Consider the following 19,769-nt stretch of genomic DNA (forward strand, 5'->3'; position numbering starts at 1 on the left):
GAGCCCTCGCAACGCCCCCTGTTCATAGGGGCAGTACTGGGCACAACATTGAATCGGGCCTTTCCTCCACCCCAGCGGGTTCAGGACATTCAGGCGTTGATTCCGATGTTTCGAAATGGAGCAGTAGTTCCAGTCCTCAAGGTCCTACGTCTGCTCAGTCTTTTTGCTTCTTGCATACTGCTGGTCACTCATGCACGCTGGCACATGAGGGCTCTTCAGTGGTGCGTCCATAGGCAGTGGTTTCAGCACAAAGGAGATCTCGAGGATTCGATCAGGATCTCCAGAGATACTGCTGTGGATCTTCGGTGGTGGGCTGCGGTCGGCAACCTGTCGCAAGGAAGGCCGTTCTCGCTGCCTCCGCCAGTGGCCACGGTTGTAGCAGATGCTTCCACTCTAGGGTGGGGAGCTCATCTGGGGGGCCTGGAGATCAAAGGCCTTTGGTCTCCAGTGGAACAGAGGTTTCACATCAATCTGTTGGAATTGCGGGCTGTAAGTCTGGCACTCAAGGTCTTTCTCCCTTCCCTTCGCGGTCAATCAGTCCAGGTCCTGACGGACAACACTACTGCGATGTGGTATATAAACAAGCAGGGAGGAGTGGGGTCGTATCTTCTCTGCAGAGAAGCTCTTCGACTCTGGTCCTGGCTTCAGGACCACCAGATTTGCTTGGTAGCAAGTCATTTGGCCGGGGTTCTGAATGTACGTGCGGATGTTCTCAGTCGACACATCTCGGTCGACCACGAGTGGTGTCTTCATCCGGATCTGGTTCTTTACATCTTCCAGATGTGAGGGTGTCCGAGGATAGATCTGTTTGCTACTCAGGAGAACGGACAGTGCCCGATGTTTTGCAGCCTCCAGTATTCGGTGCAGGGAGCTTTGGGGGACGCGTTTCAGATGTCCTGGAAGGGTCATTTGCTTTACGCGTTTCCTCCCATACCCCTAATTTCTCGAGTTGTGAGGAAGATCCGCCAAGACGGGGCCCAGGTCATCTTGATAGCCCTGGATTGGCCGAGAAAGGTGTGGTATTCGGACCTTCTCCAACTCTCTCTGTGCCCTCCGCTCCGTCTCCCTTACAGGGTAGACCTCCTCTCGCAGTCGCAGGGGCAGATTCTACACCCCCACCTCCAGAGTCTGCACCTTCATGCCTGGAGATTGAACGGGGCAATCTGAGTACTTTTTTTCTCCCGCCGGAAGTGGTGGATGTTATTTTATCGGCCAGGCGACACTCCACCAAATCGATCTATGCAATTAGGTGGGCTAGATTTGTAGGTTGGTGTGGAGAGAACCAAATTAATCCCTTAAAGGCTCACTTGTCTGATATATTATTATTTGCTCTTTTCTTGGCACAGAAGGGTTGTGCAGTTGCCACAGTTAAGGGCTATTTATCAGCACTGTCAGCTTTTCTGTGCCTCCCAGATCAACCCTTCTTGAGGTTCGTTAAGGGTCTCACTAATAGGTTTCCGCCCACTCCGTTTGTTATGCCACAGTGGGATCTTAACTTGGTATTGACATTTCTAATGGGATCGCCATTTGAGCCAATGCACTCTTGTTCTTAGCGTTTGCTGGTCTTAAAGACTGTATTTCTGGTAGCCATAACATCGGCCAGAAGAGTGAGTGAGCTTCAGGCTCTTAGTGTAGAGTCTCCATACATTTCCTTCTTTAGAGACAAAGTGGTGTTAAGGACCAAGGCGGCTTTCCTCCCGAAGGTTGTTACACCCTTTCACTTGGAGCAGTCTATTACTCTCTCTTCCTTTTACCCTCCGCCTCATCCATCCAAGGAGGAAGAGAGGCTCCACCGACTGGATCCACGAAGAGCATTGAGCTTCTTTGTCGACAGGACGAGGGAGTTCAGGCAAGACGATCAGCTCTTCGTTGGATACGTGGGGAAGAGGAAAGGCAGAGCAGTCCACAAGAGAATGCTGTCCAGGTGGGTCATTCTCTGTATCAAGCTTTGTTATTCCTTAGCGAAGAAAGAACCACCTGTGGGGCTTCGTGCTCATTCCACCAGAGCTAAGGCTGCTTCTTCGGCTTTGGCTAGGGGTGTTCCTGTGGTTGACATCTGCAAGGCGGCAACTTGGGCATTACTCCATACTTTTGTAAAACATTATTGTTTGGATTCTGAGGTCAAGAGGGATGGCCATTTTGCACGCTCAGTGCTGTAGGATTTCTTGGTTTGACCATTCAGGCACCCACCTCCGGAGGTAGTACTGCTTTGGGACTCTATTCTTTAGGTGAGGAATCCACAGGTAGGGGTATCCATCAGAAGAATATGTTACTTACCTTCGGTAACGCTTTTTCTGGTGGATACATTAACTACCTGTGGATTCCTCACGGTCCCACCCTCCTCCCCGTTGCCTGGCTGGTCCTACCACGAAATCCGTGGGTGAGCACCGTTGTCTTGTATATTTGTATATACTTGGATCATGTATATAGTTATGGTATGTATATATGTATTTCTTTCTCTGATTTATATAATTCAAGGAAACATGATTGAACTTGACTGATATATTTGTTTCCATATGGAAGAGTTATTGCTGTTAGTTTCTTTTTATTTTAATTGTAATAAATGTTGCGTTTTCACTTCACTTGATGTGATTATGTTCTTTTCAAGGTCAATGTTCACCTGTTCGCCTCAAAGACACGTAAAAAATGGTGATAACTGACATCTGCACGTCGACGAGGGCTTCTTATTGCCTGGATGATGTCATACGGCGTCGCGTGGAGTCGGGCAATTGTGACGTCATCGTCGACGTGCAGAGCTAGAAGAAAATTTCCGTCGAAGCTGGTGCGTGGGGGAGAATAATTCTTTAGGTGAGGAATCCACAGTTAGTTAATGTATCCACCAGAAAAAGTGTTATCGAAGGTAAGTAACTTATTCATCTGTTCTGCTGTGGTTTTACACATGACACCTGGGGCACACTTCAAAGCGTGAGAACAGGATACCAAAACAATTCTTATTTATATCTACTGTCTGGGTGATGAAAAACTCTGCTTTATTCTACCAGACTTCTGTCTCTGGGACGGTGACTGACAAAAATGTAATTTTAGTGTTAAATGTGGGAGAACACTAGCATTACTGTATTACACTCCTCACACACATCCTTAGCACTCAGAGCCCAAGTTTAGTGTGGCCAAAGATTTCTGTCATCTTGAAAATTCCAAAAGTTGTTATTGTTGAGCGTGAAAACTTTTAACCCTTTAGTTATTGCATGGTCAGGAGTCATTCCCACACACTACCCCATGCCAGGCATGCATGTGACATCTCCAGGCATCTACTTCATAACACTCCTGACCTGAGGAAGAACAAAAGGGACCTCGACCTGCTGCTATCTGTGTTCCGAGAGGAGCCCTGAAATCACTGGACCTGCTCTCTCTTCTACTCAGAAGAAAGAAGTGGACTCCAAAGATCACAAAGCGGACCTCCTGTTAAAGATACAGGGACACAACAAGCTACAATTTATTTTCCTGTAACCACCCAGCTGACCAGTTGCAACTGGACTTGGACTGGACCTTGCTATTTAGTCTCTGCCTGACACCCTGAGAGTCTTTAAGAGCTTCCCTTGAGGTGTGAAGAGCTTCAGAAGTGTACTTCTGTGGTGGATTGAGACTTAAAGGACTAAAGTCAGAAAGTTAAATCTTTGACCAGGACAAACTAATCGGTACTCCATTGCAGTTAGCATCAGATTGCACTTAGGTCCAGGACTAATACAACCACGGACTATCATTGGCACTTCATGGCTTTGTACTTAAAACATTAAAAAAAATCACATCTATACTTCCCCTATTTGGATTTTTTGTCAGTTTGTTTTTATTGAAAATGTTCTCTCTGTCAATAATAATACAATAATAATGTAGATTACATCAGTATTTAGGCCACTCCAAAAAGTCAGAGGCAAACGATAGGTACAGTTTCAAAATTGGAGGAGCTTGGCCCAGTCTTAATATAAATCTGAGATGAAGGTAGGAAGAAACAAGATTCAATGGAGGGAAAAAGGGAAGTATAAGAAAAACATAACATAAGCATTTAGTGCATAGAAACAACAATACCAACATGTTACCGAGCAAACTTTACATTCTGGTATCTGAAGTGGATCGAGGTAGTCTGATGATACCTCTAAAACAAGGTTTGGATGGATCAATGAGGAGGTCAATGAGTGGCTGATGAGAGGGGAGGCCATCTGTAGGGTATCTAGGCGTTAACAGGGTGGGCAAACCAGAAATGGGAGGGCTTTTATATCTGAAAAAATCTGTTGCAGGTGAGGCGAGTATGCCATTGTGTGATAAAAGGAGCCTCTGGCTTTTTCCACATGACAGCCAGCGCCATCTTAGCCGCTCCCAAGCAGAGCCAAATGATGGACCTGTCACTCAGGGTCAGGTGTTTAAGGGATGGGTAACAAATTCCTAATATTATGAATTCTTGAGTGCAGGGTATTGGGTAGCCCAGAATAACTTTGATTTGAGTCAAAATGCCAGTCCAGTAGGGCCGAATAGTTGGGCAGGCCCACCAAATATGCTGAAAGTCTCCCTGTAAACCGCAAACCCTCCAGCACATTTCAGAGGTGAGAATATTTTCCCAAGCTTAACAGGGTACAGATACCAGTCATAAAGGATTTTGTAGTGAGGCCAAGTGAGTGGTTATATTTAGAAATGTTTCTCCAGAATGTCTGCCTCTGTTTATCTGTAATTGGAGTTCCAGTGTGTGTTTTCAAAAAGAAATGTGATGAGGAGCGGAGATGCGTGTTGTTGACATCAGTAGTGTGTATAAAAAGGAGATGTTCCCCAGGGTTGACCCAGCCCGCTTTACAAATTGTTCATTAGGACGCAGTTCTCTGGTGGCTGCTAATCGTACGGCGGGTTACAAAACCTAATATTTTAGTTGGGTGTAAGGATATAGCTTGGAAGGAGTTGGGTTGAAATCCTAACAACAATTTTCAAAGTTTAGTATTTCCCCCCATGGAATAGGTCAGAAATCATCAAGCAACCTCCTTCCCCCAAAAGATCAAATGGACCTGGTTGCAGTGCTGGCGGAAAGGCCACGTTAAAGTGAATGGGTGTATACAGAGAGGGAAAGGTTGCAATATCCTGTGTTCTAGTCCTTTATCCCAGATGTTCAGCATAGCAGTGGTCAGGGTGCTTAGGTAGGAGTTGGGTGGTTGGGCATGTTTGGGTTTCCACAGGACATCCAAGATTGTCTTTCCCACCACTACTCTATCCATGTGGAGCCATAGTTTGTCAGATTCTTTAAGGGACCATTCAGAAATTACTCGTAATTGGGCTGCTTTATAATAGGAGACAAGGTCAAGTAGTGCCAGTCCTCCAGCCTCTTTGGGAAGTGTCAGCAGTTTATGGGAAAGGCGGGCTCTGTTATTTTGCCAAATGAAATTTATCAGCGAGTGGGTGGTAAAGAAGAAATCTTTATCTGGTTTGATAGGTATTCTTTGAAAGAGATATAAGATGAATGGCAGTACTGTCATTTTAACAGCATTTATATGCCCTAGCTAGGACATGTAAAAGGGGGTCCAGCGTTTGAAGTTTAGTCGTAATTGCCGGAATAAGGATGAGTAGTTTGCTTTGTATAAGTCCGTTATTTTGGGAGTCATTTTTATGCCCAAATATGTAATCTCTTTCTTCACCTATTGGAAGGGGAAGGAGGCCGCTAACTCCTTCATCTGACCCAAGGTAATGATTAAATTCAGCATATATGACTTCTGAAGGTTAACTCGGAAGTCAGCTACTGATTCGAACAGCTGAAGTGTTTATTGTAATGCTGGTAGTGACATTTGAGGGGAGGTTATGGTCTGAAAGATATCATCAGTGAACAAGGATATTTTGTGTTCATCTGAGCCAAATGAGAGACTTAAGAATGAGAATGTAGCCAGTATCTTAGTTGCTAGTGGTTCTGTGCTTAACGTAAAGAGTAATGGTGACAGGAGGAAGCCCTGTGGTGTTCCTTGCACCAACCTAAAGTATTCGGAGGTACCACACGGTTGAAAGCTTTTTCGGTGTCAAACGCTAATAGGAGTGTCAAGATTTTCTTTTTAGTGGCCTTCTCTAATAAATGGATTATCCAACATAGAATATTGTGGATTTGACTCCCTGTAATAAAGCCAAATTGGTCTGAATGTATTTAGTCTGGCATTGCGTCTTCTAATCTATTGGCTAATATTTTAGTACAGTACAGGCCAGAACCCCCTGCATAATATAAAATGAGAGGAAGCTCATAGGTTGGCACCAACTAGAGCTTTTTTGTCGCCTCTCCAAAAATGTCTCCAGTTGTCTCAGATAGAGAAGGATTGTTAAGTAAGCAGGATGAATGTAAGCCTCCAAACTTTGCAACTGCTACACCTACATCAGAAAACAAAGCAAGGCATAGGTGAGTGGGGAGAAATGTTCACCTCTTGCCATTTTCCCGTCCCCTTCTGCGAGACAGCCAGGTCCCTGAGTTGGATCCGTCGTTTAGTTTCACAGTGTGTTCTCTGGCCCTCATGCTTGATCCAGGGGGCGTCCGTAGCGTGAGGCCTAGCATGGAAGCTGTGTCTTCCAAGGCTGTGAAATGGTGAAGTTTGTTGTGGAGTTCAAATGTAATGCCAAATGGGTATGTCCATGTATACTTAAGATGATCTTTGCACAGGGCTTCCATTACAGGTTTAAAATTCAGGCACCGCTTCTAATGATATTTGTGTTTTGACCACTCACTCCACGTTGCACTTAGCCTAGCAGCACACCGTCACATTAGTGACCACCAACTTCATTTTGCCAGTTGACTTTATTTTAGCATTAGCCACCGCCAAGTTAAAAGCTGTAAGTAATTTTCCATGCTCAGTTATACAATGTGCTCATGTTGTTATTCTGCTTGTTTTCTTGTTCTTTCCTACTAAGCACTTAGGCTGATAAGAATGTACTAGGACGACCAGGAACGGTTTTGTTTTGAAGGGGCACCCTGGGATTTTGGCCAAGTCCCACGTGTTCTTTCCAAAGCTGGCCTAAAGTATTCAGCATTTTTTGAACTTATGAGAGGGAGTTTCTAGAATTTTCCTCTTGTTTGTTCAAAGTATAAGAGGCCACGACCAGATGGACCAGTGTGTGAGTGATTCAGATCTCAGACATGGTCAGGATGCTGAGGTGTGTCATCCTTCCCATGAGGATAATTGATCTCTCTCTCTCCACAATCGATTCTGGGATCTGGTGATCTGATGTTGATAAGAGGTAGATGAAACAGATGTGCCCTTGCCTCATGGTATACCTATAGATACATATATTTGCTGTGCATATTGCAGTGGAGAATCATTTGTACATGTTTTCTTTTAATTGCTGTGACCATTTTTAAACGTGTGCTTTCAGCATGCTGACCTTCCCTTACGAACCTTGCGCAGTGATATAATAAATGTCTTCTCTAGACTAAGAAGCACATTCCAGAGATTTTTGTCAGTGCATGAGTGTTTCAGCTCGGTCATTAGTGAAGCAAAACACCGCTCCAGCGTGGCAGGTGCAATATCTTGCTATAGGGTGCAAGTCGCACCTTGAAAAGAGACATGATCTTTTTTTTCATGCTGCATGGAGGATTAGTTCCTTAGTTTTAAATGAGTGCAGTTTAGCCAGTATGTCTCTAGGTTGTTTACCTTGACCTATTTGTTGGGGGCCCACTCTGAGTACTCATTCCAGATGCACCCCTGAGCGATCCTCACCCAGTATTCTGAGAATAAGCCCACTATGAAGGCCTGGAGCTCGGGGCCTTCCGTTCTCTCCGCCAGACCTCTCACTCAGATATTGTCCCATCTGGACCTGTTTTCCAGGTCTTCACATTTGAGGATAGCTGCTTGCAGTTGGAAGTGTAGACGTTCCGAAGTGAGTTCTATAGGGTCTAGACGTTTTTCCATTTGCTGGTGTTTAGTTTCTAGTTCTAACAAATGTGTGCCAATAGAGTTGATGTCTGCTTAGAGGGAGGAAAGGCGGCAGTTGAATTCCAGTTTGAAAGTGTCAAAGGAAGTGGCAATGTCAGCCTTGAGTTCTTCCCAGAGCTTTTCCTTAAAGTCCGGTAGGGATGAGAGGAGATTTTCTTTGGTTAAGGCCATCGTCGTTTTCATGGGAGTGGCTGTAGCAGGAACCTTTGCATCTGACGTGGTGAAATAGTTAGATACTCGATTGTTCTGTTTTCTTCGACGGCATAGGGTGTCCAAGTGGAATTGGGCAAATTATAATAGGTAGGTAGGCTTTGGGTATATCTGGTAGCCCCCAAGTCCGCCTCAGATCACCTCTTTCTGGGCTTTGTTGGTCTGAAGCTGAATAGCCTAAAATATAGATTCCCAACAGATGTCATTGAGTCGATCTTTTATTTCAGAAGACGTCAAGGGCCCTGGGGTCTCCATGTTCCCACGTAAAGGTTAGTAGAGCAACTCAATGGAAGGAGTTCTGGGCCCCTCTTACTAGAGTAGAGTCAGTCTTTCCTTCTATGATTTCTGTGGTTTAACCCTTATTTCTGTAGTGGCATGCATGTGAAGCGGCGTGCATGTTACAGAGTTCACCTTGTGTGCTTTTCAGAAGGGAGCTTTCAGGCCTAGTAGGGCGGAGGGTGGCATTTTACGGTCAAGCAGTGATCAAACTGAGGTGGTGTGACCCACCTAGCCGCATTTTCATCCCAGTGTTTATTGCCCCAGGCGTAAGGTAATGTCACGGGTCCCTGTGTAGGCATTTTCGGAGGGGGGACTCGTGAGTCACCCAGTGGTCTTGCATGGGAGAGGCCTCTCGGAGTCCTCAGTTCACTGCAAGACAGAGAGGATCCACTGCATGGCGATAAGCTACTCACTGTGACCCAAGCATGCCGTTCCTCCTCTTGCTAGGAGCTTCAACGCAGTCAGGCGGCCTAGTGTTTCCAATTATGGCTGGTGAAATTTGGGGCCCTCCCGATCAGGATCGTGGGTTGGCACTGCTGCCATATTGATAAAGGCCGTGTAGGTCAGACATTATGTACCAAAGTTATTTTTGGCCGATATTGGGTTGGATGGGTTGCACTTGTCCCGTCACTGAGGGCAGCCTTGTGGTTTCCCACCAAGCCTTCCAACAAAAGCAGGGAAGGCATCAGATAGGGGTACACTGTGGGGATGATGAGCGGAGCCCAGGCCGATTACATCTCGTCGGCCATGATGGTTGCCACGCCCGTCCCTTATTGGATTTTTGTCATGTGATGCCATTTTCTTTATTAACCCCTTGGGTGCCTGGGACGAGCTGGGCTGGTCCTCCGCCACGGTTGCTGTGTGCCAAGGACGAGTCCAGCTCGTCCTGCACCCGGCCCACGGGGGGAGCGCTAGCACTCCCCCGTGGGCCTCCCACCCACACCCCCGTCAGGGATGGAAGGGGAATCGCTTCCCCTTCCACCCCCCACTCCCCTCAGTGACGTCTGATGACGTCAACATGCGATCGTGTGCTGACCTCATCAGGTCACCGACACCAGGGAGCTTGTTATTTTTTTATTTACATATGAAGCGGAGCGACCCCTTGGGCAAGGGTCACTCCCCTGGGGGGCTTTTACTTATTAGGCCATTTCTGTCCCCCGGAGGCAAATCGGCCTATATTAATTAGGCTGAACTTCTCCTGGTGGCGGGGGGGGGGGGCTGAGGCCACTAGGCACCAGGGATATTTTTTTTGTTTTGTTTTGTTTCATAAGGGGAGCGGCCCCTTAGGCAAGGGTCGCTAGCCAGGGGGCAATAATTTTATTAGGTCTCGGCCTATATTGATGAGGCGATCTGTCCCCAGGGGGGACAGAAGCCACTAGACACCAGGGATTTCTTTTTTTAATTAAATTGGCATAAGGGGAGCAACCCCTTTGGCAAGGGACGCTCCCCAGGGGTCAATTTTTTTACTAGGCCTTTTCTGCCCCACGTGGGGGCAGATCGGCCTAATCAATTGAGGGGGGAGCAGCAGCCACTAGACACCAGGGATTTTTTTTCATTTGTTTACATTGATAAGGGGAGCGACCCCTTAGGCAATGGTCGCTCCCCTGGGAGGGGAAATTGTTTTTAGGTAATTTCTGCCCCGCTTGGGGGCAGATCGGCCTATTTTTATTAGGCCAATCTGCCCCCAAGGGAGGCAGAAACCTCTAGACACCAGGGATTTTTTTTTTAGGTCAGTTTCACACAAGGGGAGCGACCCCTTAGGCAAGGGTAGCTCCCCTTGGGGGGCAAATTTATTTTAGGCCACAGAAACCACTAGGCACCAGGGATTATTTTATTTTTTTTGTACAGATGGGGAGCGACCCCTTAGGCACGGGTCATTCCTCTGGGGGAGCAAATTTATTCTAGGGCATTTCTGCCCACCTTTGGGGCAGATCGGCCTATTTTTCTTAGGCCAGTATGCCCCCAAGGGGGGCAGAAACCACTAGACGCAAGGGATTTTTTTTGCACCAGTTTCACGCAAGGGGAGCTTCCTCTTAGACAAAGGTCGCTCCCCTGGGGGGTCAATTTATTTTAGGCTATTTCTTCCTCTCTTGGGGGCAGATCTGCCTATTTTTGTAAGGCTCAACTGCCCCCCAGGGGGTCAGAAACCCCACCATACAAGGTTTTTTTTTTTTTTAAAGGGTGGAGGTATGGCCAATACCCCCACCCCAAATAAATGGAGACAAAGTTGTTCTGCCCACCGGTGGGCATATGGGGCAATTACCCCTGATCTACTCCACAGAGGGGCAGAAAGCCTGCTAGATGCCAGGGAATTAAAAAATAAATAAAAAAATAGTGGTTGGGCGCCTACCAACCAGTATGGGCATGGTTATGCCACCACCCCAGCTGAAGGGCATAACAGTCTTTCAGCTTTCCCCTGCACACTAAAGCATGTTATCCCACGACAAGCAAGAGGAGATTTGATTATTTTGGGTTTTGGTTTTACATTTGGGCCATGAGAGCTTGGCTAACTCTCAAAATTGTCCCACTTGGAATGGTGATGGCTGCACCTTTTGGACTTTGGGACACTGCCATATAGAAGAATCCATAAGACCTAGACACATCTGAAAATGAAACATCTGGGTGAGTCCAGGGTAGTGTGCTTGTCATGCACCCCGCACCATTTTCTTACACACAATGCCCTGCAAACCTCAAATTTTGCTGGAAATCACATATTTTTCCCACATTTTTGTGATGGAACCTTCCGGAAGCTGCAGGAATCCACAAAATTCCTACCATGCAGCATTGTCGCATCTATACCGATAAAAATTCTGCTTTGGTTCCCCCTCAATTCAACATGTTTTTGTCTCTTCCCTGTCACAGGCACTTGGCCCACCTACACAAGTGAGGTATCATTTTTACCAGGAGACTGAGGGGAACATTGGGTCATAGGAAATGTGTCCTAGTGCGGTGATCCCACACATAAATGTGGGGAAAATGTGCTTTGTTTACTAAATTTGAGCTTTGCTGAGGATTCTGGGTAAGAAAACACTGGGGGATCCACATAAGTCACACCTCCCTGGACTCCCTCGGGTGTCTAGTTTTCATAAATGTTTGGGTTTGGTATGTTTCCCTATATAGCTGCTGAGCCCAGGACCAAAAATGCAGGTGCCCCCTGCAAAAACAGGTAGTTTTGTATTTGATAAATTTGATGTGTCCAGATAGTTTTTTGGGGCATTTCCTTTCACGGGCACTAGGCCCACCCACACAAGTAAGGTATCATTTTTATCGGGAGACTTGAGGGAACGCTGGGTGGAAGGAAATTTGTGGCTCCTCTCAGATTCCAGTACTTTCTGTCACCAAGATTTGAGGAAAAGGTGTTTTTTTGGCCATATTTTGAGGTTTGCAAAGGATTCTGGGTAACAGAACTTGGTGAGAGCCCCACAAGTCAACCCATCTTGGATTTCCCTAGGTGTCTCGTTTTAAAAATTGCACATGTTTGGTAGGTTTCCTTAGGTGCCAGATGAGCTAGAGGCCAAAATCCACAGCTAGGCACTTTGCAAAAAACAGCTCTGTTTTCTTTGGGAAAATGTGATGTGTGCACGTTGTGTTTTGGGGCATTTCCTGTCGTGGGCACTTGGCCTATCCATACAAGTGAGGTACCATTTTTATCAGGAGACTTGGGGGAGCGCTGGGTGGAAGGACATTTGTGGCTGCTCTCAGATTCCAGAACTTTCTGTCACCAAAATGTGAGGAAAGGGTGTTTTTTTGGCCATATTTTGAGGTTTGCAAAGGATTTGTGGTAACAGAACCTGGTGAGAGCCCCACAAGTCACCCCATCCTGGATTCCACTAGGTGTCTAGTTTTCAAAAGTGCACAGGTTTGGTAGGTTTACATAGGTGCCGGCTGAGCTAGAGGACAAAGTCAACAGCTAGGCACTTTCCAAAAAAATTGTCAGTTTACAATGCACAAATGTGATGTGTCCATGTTGCATTTCCTGTTGCGGGCATTAGGGCTACCCAAGCAACTGAGGTACCATTTGTATCAGGAGACTTGGGGGAACACAGAATAGCAAATCAAGTGTTATTGCCCCTTTTTTTCCCTACATTTTGTCCTTCCAAATGTAAGACAGTGTTTAAAAAAGACGTCTATTAGAGAAATGCCCTGTAATTCACATGCTAGTATGGGCACCCTGGAATACAGAGATGTGCAGATAACCACTGCTTCTCAACACCTTATCTTGTGCCCATTTTGGAAATACAAAGGTTTCCTTGATACCTATTTTTCATCCTTTATATTTCAGCACATAAATTGCTCTATACCCAGTATACAATGAAAACCCATTGCAAGGTGCAGTTCATTTATTGGCTCTGGGTACCTAGGGTTCTTGATGAACCTACAAGCCCTATATGTATCCCCAAAACCAGAAGAGTCCAGCAGACATAACTGTATATTGCTTTAAAAAATCGAACATCGCAGAAAAAAGTCACAGAGTAAAACATGGAGAAAAATGCAGTTTTTTTCACCTCAGTTTCATTTTTTTTTTATTTCAGCTGTTATTGTCTGTAGGAAAACCTTGTAGGATCTACACAAATGACCGCTTGCTAAATTCAGAATTTTGTCTAATTTTTTAGAAAGGTTTTGCTTTCAAGGATTCAGCATTGGTTTCAGAACCATTTTTGTCACTAACTGGAAAGAGGCTAAAAGCAAAAAATATAGTAAAATTGGGGTATGTCCCAATAAAATGCCAAAATTATGTTGAAAAATGTGGTTCTCTGATTTAAGTCTGCCTGTTCCTGAAGGCTGGGAACATGGTGATTTTACCATCACAAACGCTTTGTTGATGACATTTTCAGGGGAAAAACCTCCAGCCCTTTTTCCCATTTTTTGGCGAATTTTTTGGTCTCCTCTAGGGGAACCCATAAAGTCTGGGTACCTCTAGAATCCCTAGGATGTTGGAACAAAGGACACACATTTGGCATGGGTAGCTTATGTGGCCAAAAAGTAATGAGTGCCTAAGTGCGAACTGCTCCAAATAGAAAAAAAAGGCCTGGCACCTGAGGGGGAAAAGGCTTGGCAGCAAAGGGGTTAAGTGTTGCCCTGTTTTGCCTTTCAACTTTTTTACTGTTTTGGTAGTGCATAAATACTTTACACATTTCCAATTTCTGTTCTGTGCCACAGCTATCCAGGAGTTGAACACAGGTTAAATTAGTGACTTTGAGGGTTCAGTCTGACAAAGGTTGTGATTATTCCTATAGGTGGACAGTTACCCCCCCTAAAATAATAATACAATTTCTTACATTGGTGTTTACAGTTGGGATCCAGAACTTGTGTTTTGCATTATACCTCAGTGAATTAAGTCAAAATCAAAGTTCCCTTTTTAAAATGGCATCAGAAATTGACTTTGTGGTTTTTATATTGTCCTTTATTTTCAATGTATCATTTTTGTTTTTACCTGCATTCACCCCTTCCCTCAACTTTTTTGCACCTGTAATTTGTGAATAAATGGAAGTTTGTCTGAACAGCACGGAGAGCCTCAGCATGGCAGACCTAAGGAGTATCTGTAAAGAAAGGGGGCTAAAGAAGGTGAAGGCATGCAAGTAGGATGACTCCCAGATTGCCTTCAGAGCATGGAAACAAGTACACATGTTGCATTTCACCCCACAGGAGCTGGTGGATGAGGATGAAGAGAATGGAGAAAGGAAATAACATTGAAGACACTCTAGAGCATGGGTACTCACAAACTTTTTCTCGGGGGCCAAAATTGCAGTATGGTTTGCGGCCGAGGGCCGCACTGAAGTGACAGCGGGGGGCGGGGCTTAGAGGGGGCGGGTCTTAGAGGGGGAACAACCACCCCACCCCCTTTTTCAAAACAATGCCCCTACCCCAGTAACACACACAGCGCGCACACACACAGCGCCATCTGCTCTCACCCCTACCCCAGTAACACACACAGCGCGCACACATACAGCGCCATCTGCTCTCACCCCTACCCCAGTAACACACACAGCGCCATCTGCTCTCACCCCTACCCCAGTAACACACACAGCGCGCACACACACAGCGCCATCTGCTCTCACCCCTACCCCAGTAACACACACAGCGCGCACACACACAGCGCCATCTGCTCTCACCCCTACCCCAGTAACACACACAGCGCGCACACACACAGCGCCATCTGCTCTCACCCCTACCCCAGTAACACACACACACACACAGCGCACACACACAGCGCAATCTGCTCTCATGCCTACCCCAGTAACACACACTACATTAAAAACAAATAAATAAATAACCAAAGAGCCTTACCTGACTCAAAGCACTGTAAAGATGCCACAAATGTGGAACAGCAGGCAGGCAGGCGGGCAGCAGACGTGGAGCCGGTGACAGGAAGCAGACGACCAAAGCCCCATAAAAGTTAGCTGCAAGCGCTGACTTTTATGGGGCTTTGGCTTCCAGGATCGTCAGGGCAACGCCATAAACAATGGCCGCAGTATGTAAACATAGAGGAGGGCCGCGGGAGCATGCTCCCGCGGCCCTCTTCTATGTTTACATACTGCTGCCATTATGATGTGGCGTTTGGTGTGCGTCTCGCGGGCCGCCAAGCTAGGTCCGTGGGGCCGCTGGCGGCCCGCGGGCCGTACTTTGAGTACCGTTGCTCTAGAGCCACAGGACTAGACCATCTTCACTGGCCAAAGCAGGCAACTCTGTGTGTCCTCTTGCAGCTTGACCTAGAGTTGAAGGACAGGTGGGCAGAGATGGAGTTGCAGCTGAAACTGGCTCCCTTCGGCTTTTAGGGAAACAAGGCTGCAGCAGAGATGGCCCTGGAGGAGAAGAAGGCAGTATCAATATCAAACCTGTCCCTGGAGGAGAAACTGTTGGCTCTGGAAGAAAATACAATTCTGTTGGCCCATGAGAGAAGCCTAAGAGAGCAGGACCTGAAGGCCAGGAGGGTCTCTGTGCCCAGTGATGATAGGGGCAGTGATAGTAAAGTGCCTTGGAGATGTGAAAGAGTCTACATCCCCAAAGACCTGGTACTCAGCTATGTGGTGGTAGATGACACAGATATATGCTGTGCAGCATATAAGGTGGCTCTAGGTATACACAGAGTCCCAGAGGAAGGCTTGGGGGAGGGGGAGTGGAGCTAGTCTGTGGAGGCCAAAAAACACACAAAAAGGGTATGGGGTTCACTTGTAATGAGGAGCTGTACCCAAGGGAGATTATCCAGGGGCTCCTAGAGCTCAGTGGGTGTGTGAACCTCTGCTTGAGGTGCGTGGTCCAGAGAAGGGGCGGCTTAAATAGTAAGGGCAATTAGGTATTGACGAGGTACCCCCTGTGCGTCCTCTGCCGAGCCGGCTCCGGACGGTTTACCACGCTCGACACACTTTAGTCGTGTGTTAGAGCGACGCGACTAAGCGCTCGGGAGATTGGGAAATGAAGTTCCCAGTTTCCGGAGCGGAGGGCGTGCGACGCGGTGCGTTGGATCGCTCAGGAGGCTGGGGAACGTAGTTCCCAGTCTCTGAAGAGGAAAAAAGAAAAAAGGCCTCCTATCACGTTTAGCGAAAAGGAGGGGTTGGAAATGAAAAAAGGGTGGGGGAAGACAGTGATGGAAGACGAGACATGGGGGGGTTGGAGTGGGAAGAGGTGGAAAAGGGGAGGGAAAAGGAAAAGGGAAAGAAAGGAAAAGAGAAATGCGGAATAAAGGAAGTGAAGGAGAAAGGAAAGGGGAAGAGGGGGTTGTTAAGAGGAACAAATGGAAGAATGAAATAAGGGGATAGGGAAATAAGGATTAGGAAAGAATAGACGGGGGAGGGAGGGATGGGGGAAAAGTGTGGGTGGGTTTGAAAGAGAGGGAGGTTTGAAGGGGGAAGGGTTTTGGGGTAGGGGAAAAAAGGAAAGAGCGAGAAAAGAGAGAGAGAAAAAGGGTGGGGGGAAAGAAAAAAGGGGGGTGAAAAAAGGAAGAAAGGGGACAAAAAGGGGAGAGAGACTGTAGGAAGCTCTGTATGCACTATTTCAAAGTAAGGAATAGTATGCACAGAGTCCAAGGGTTCCCCTTAGAGGTAAGATAGTGGCAAAAAGAGATAATACAAATGCTCTATTTTGTGGTAGTGTGGTCGAGCAGTAGGCTTATCAAAGGAGTAGTGTTAAGCATTTGTTGTACATACACACAGGCAATAAATGAGGAACACACACTCAAAGACAATTCCAGGCCAATAGGTTTTTGTATAGAAAAATGTATTTTCTTAGTTTATTTTAAGAACCACAGGTTTAAATTCTACATGTAATATCTCATTTGAAAGGTATTGCAGGTAAGTACTTTAGGAACTTTGAATAATTACAGTAGCATATATACTTTTTACATAAAACACATTTAGTTGTTTTAAAAGTGGACACTGCAATTTTCACAGTTCCTGGGGGAGGTAAAGTATTGTTAGTTTCTGCAGGTAAGTAAACCACCTACGGGGTTAAGATTGGGGTCCAAGGTAGCCCACCGTTGGGGGCTCAGAGCAACCCCAAAGTCACCACACCAGCAGCTCAGGGCCGGTCAGGTGCAGAGTTCAAAGTGGTGCCCAAAACGCTTAGGCTTCAATGGAGAGAAGGGGGTGCCCCGGTTCCGGTCTGCCAGCAGGTAAGTACCCGCGTCTTCGGAGGGCAGACCAGGGGGGTTTTGTAGGGCACCGGGGGGGACACAAGTCCACACAGAAAGTACACCCTCAGCAGCGCGGGGGTGGCTGGGTGCAGTGTGCAAACAAGCATCGGGTTTCCAATGAGAGTCAATGGGAGACCAAGGGGTCTCTTCAGCGGTGCAGGCAGGCAAGGGGGGGGGCTCCTCGGGGTAGCCACCACCTGGCCAAGGGAGAGGGCCTCCTGGGGGTCACTCCTGCACTGGAGTTCCGATCCTTCAGGTGCTGGGGGCTGGGGGTGCAGGGTCTTTTCCAGCCGTCGGGATTTTAGAGTCAGGCAGTCGCGGTCAGGGGGAGCCTCGGGATTCCCTCTGCAGGCGTTGCTGTGCGGGCTCAGGGGGGACAACTTTGGTTACTCACAGTCTCGGAGTTGCCGGAGGGTCCTTCCTGTAGCGTTGTTTCTCCACCAGTCGAGTCGGGGTCGCCGGGTGCAGTGTTGCAAGTCTCACGCTTCTTGCGGGGATTGCAGGGATCTTTAAATCTGCTCCTCTGTAACAAAGTTGCAGTCTTTTTGGAACAGGGCCGCTGTCCTCGGGAGTTTCTTGTTCCTCTTGAAGTAGGGCAGTCCTCTGAGGATTCAGAGGTCGCTGGTCCTGGGGAAAGCGTCGCTGGAGCAGGTTTCTTTAGAAGGCAGGAGACAGGCCGGTAGGACTGGGGCCAAAGCAGTTGGTGTCTTCTTTTCTTCTTCTGCAGGGGTCTTTCAGCTCAGCAGTCCTCTTCTTCTTTTAGTTGCAGGAATCTAAATTCTTAGGTTCAGGGAAGCCCTTAAATACTAAATTTAAGGGCGTGTTTAGGTCTGGGGGGTTAGTAGCCAATGGCTACTAGCCCTGAGGGTGGGTACACCCTCTTTGTGCCTCCTCCCAAGGGGAGAGGGGGTCACAATCCTATCCCTATTGGGGGAATCCTCCATCTGCAAGATGGAGGATTTCTAAAATTTAGAGACACTTCAGCTCAGGACACCTTAGGGGCTGTCCTGACTGACCAGTGACTCCTCCTTGTTATTCTCATTATTTTCTCCGGCCTTGCCGCCAAAAGTGGGGCCGTGGCCGGAGGGGGCGGGCAACTCCACTAGCTGGAGTGCCCTGCGGTGCTGGAACAAAGGGGGTGAGCCTTTGAGGCTCACCGCCAGGTGTAACAGCTCCTGTCTGGGGGAGGTGTTAGCATCTCCACCCAGTGCAGGCTTTGTTACTGGCCTCAGAGTGACAAAGGCACTCTCCCCATGGGGCCAGCAACATGTCTCGAGTGTGGCAGGCTGCTAGAACCAGTCAGCCTACACAGGTAGTTGGTTAAGGTTTCAGGGGGCACCTCTAAGGTGCCCTCTGGGGTGTATTTTACAATAAAATGTACACTGGCATCAGTGTGCATTTATTGTGCTGAGAAGTTTGATATCAAACTTCCCAGTTTTCAGTGTAGCCATTATGGTGCTGTGGAGTTCGTGTTTGACAGACTCCCAGACCATATACTCTTATGGCTACCCTGCACTTACAATGTCTAAGGTTTTGCTTAGACACTGTAGGGGCACAGTGCTCATGCACTGGTGCCCTCACCTATGGTATAGTGCACCCTGCCTTAGGGCTGTAAGGCCTGCTAGAGGGGTGACTTATCTATACTGCATAGGCAGTGTGAGGTTGGCATGGCACCCTGAGGGGAGTGCCATGTCGACTTACTCGTTTTGTTCTCACCAGCACACACAAGCTGGCAAGCAGTGTGTCTGTGCTGAGTGAGGGGTCCCCAGGGTGGCATAAGCTATGCTGCAGCCCTTTGAGACCTTCCCTGGCATCAGGGCCCTTGGTACCAGGGGTACCAGTTACAAGGGACTTACCTGGATGCCAGGGTGTGCCAATTGTGTAAAACAAAAGTACAGGTTAGGGAAAGAACACTGGTGCTGGGGCCTGGTTAGCAGGCCTCAGCACACTTTCAAATCAAAACATAGCATCAGCAAAGGCAAAAAGTCAGGGGGTAACCATGCCAAGGAGGCATTTCCTTACAGAGACCAACAGGTACCCGGACAGAGGCAACTGGTACTTTACCCATGGGTACCTAGAACAAACTGCTACATTGCTAGTATATGTAGCAATGGTATGGTCATTTGTTGAGTGAAGACCATGGTATGTCGTCATTCAATCCGCTGGTGTCTGTGTGTAGTCTCCAGACCCAGCGTTGTTCGTAATAAAGTAACTTCTGTGACATGTTGTCGGTTGTAGGTGGCAGTTGCTCTAAAATAATCCATTTCATATCGTCTGCAGAATGATTTTTTGCGACATATCGGCTCATCAGTTTTGTGGCGTCACGTTTACACCTTATAGTGCTCCTGTGTTCACAGATGCGAGTGCTGACCTTCCTTGTTGTCATTCCGATATATTTTAGCTGGCAGGGGCACTCAATCATGTAGATTACATTCTTACTGTTGTAGTTCGTGAGTGCCTTTAGCACCCATGGTGTTTCTAGACCAAGTTCCACTGTGGTGGATTTCTGTGTGAATTTACACACACTACAGTGGCCACACGGGTGGTGGCCTACTGGGGGAGGTAGGTGCCAGAGAGTCAGCTGTTTGTTAGGGAGTTTTTTTGTAGGTCTAGTATGGTCCACCATATTGCGTATGTTGGTGGCTCTTTTAAAGGCATGTAACGGTTGCTGGAAAGGGAGACCACCAGATGTTAAAATCTCCCAATCGTCTCTGATAATCCTCTGGATCTTATTAGATAGTGGTTTGAACATG

Source organism: Pleurodeles waltl, chromosome 9 (genome assembly GCF_031143425.1).
Source record: "Pleurodeles waltl isolate 20211129_DDA chromosome 9, aPleWal1.hap1.20221129, whole genome shotgun sequence".
NCBI lineage: Eukaryota > Metazoa > Chordata > Amphibia > Caudata > Salamandridae > Pleurodeles > Pleurodeles waltl.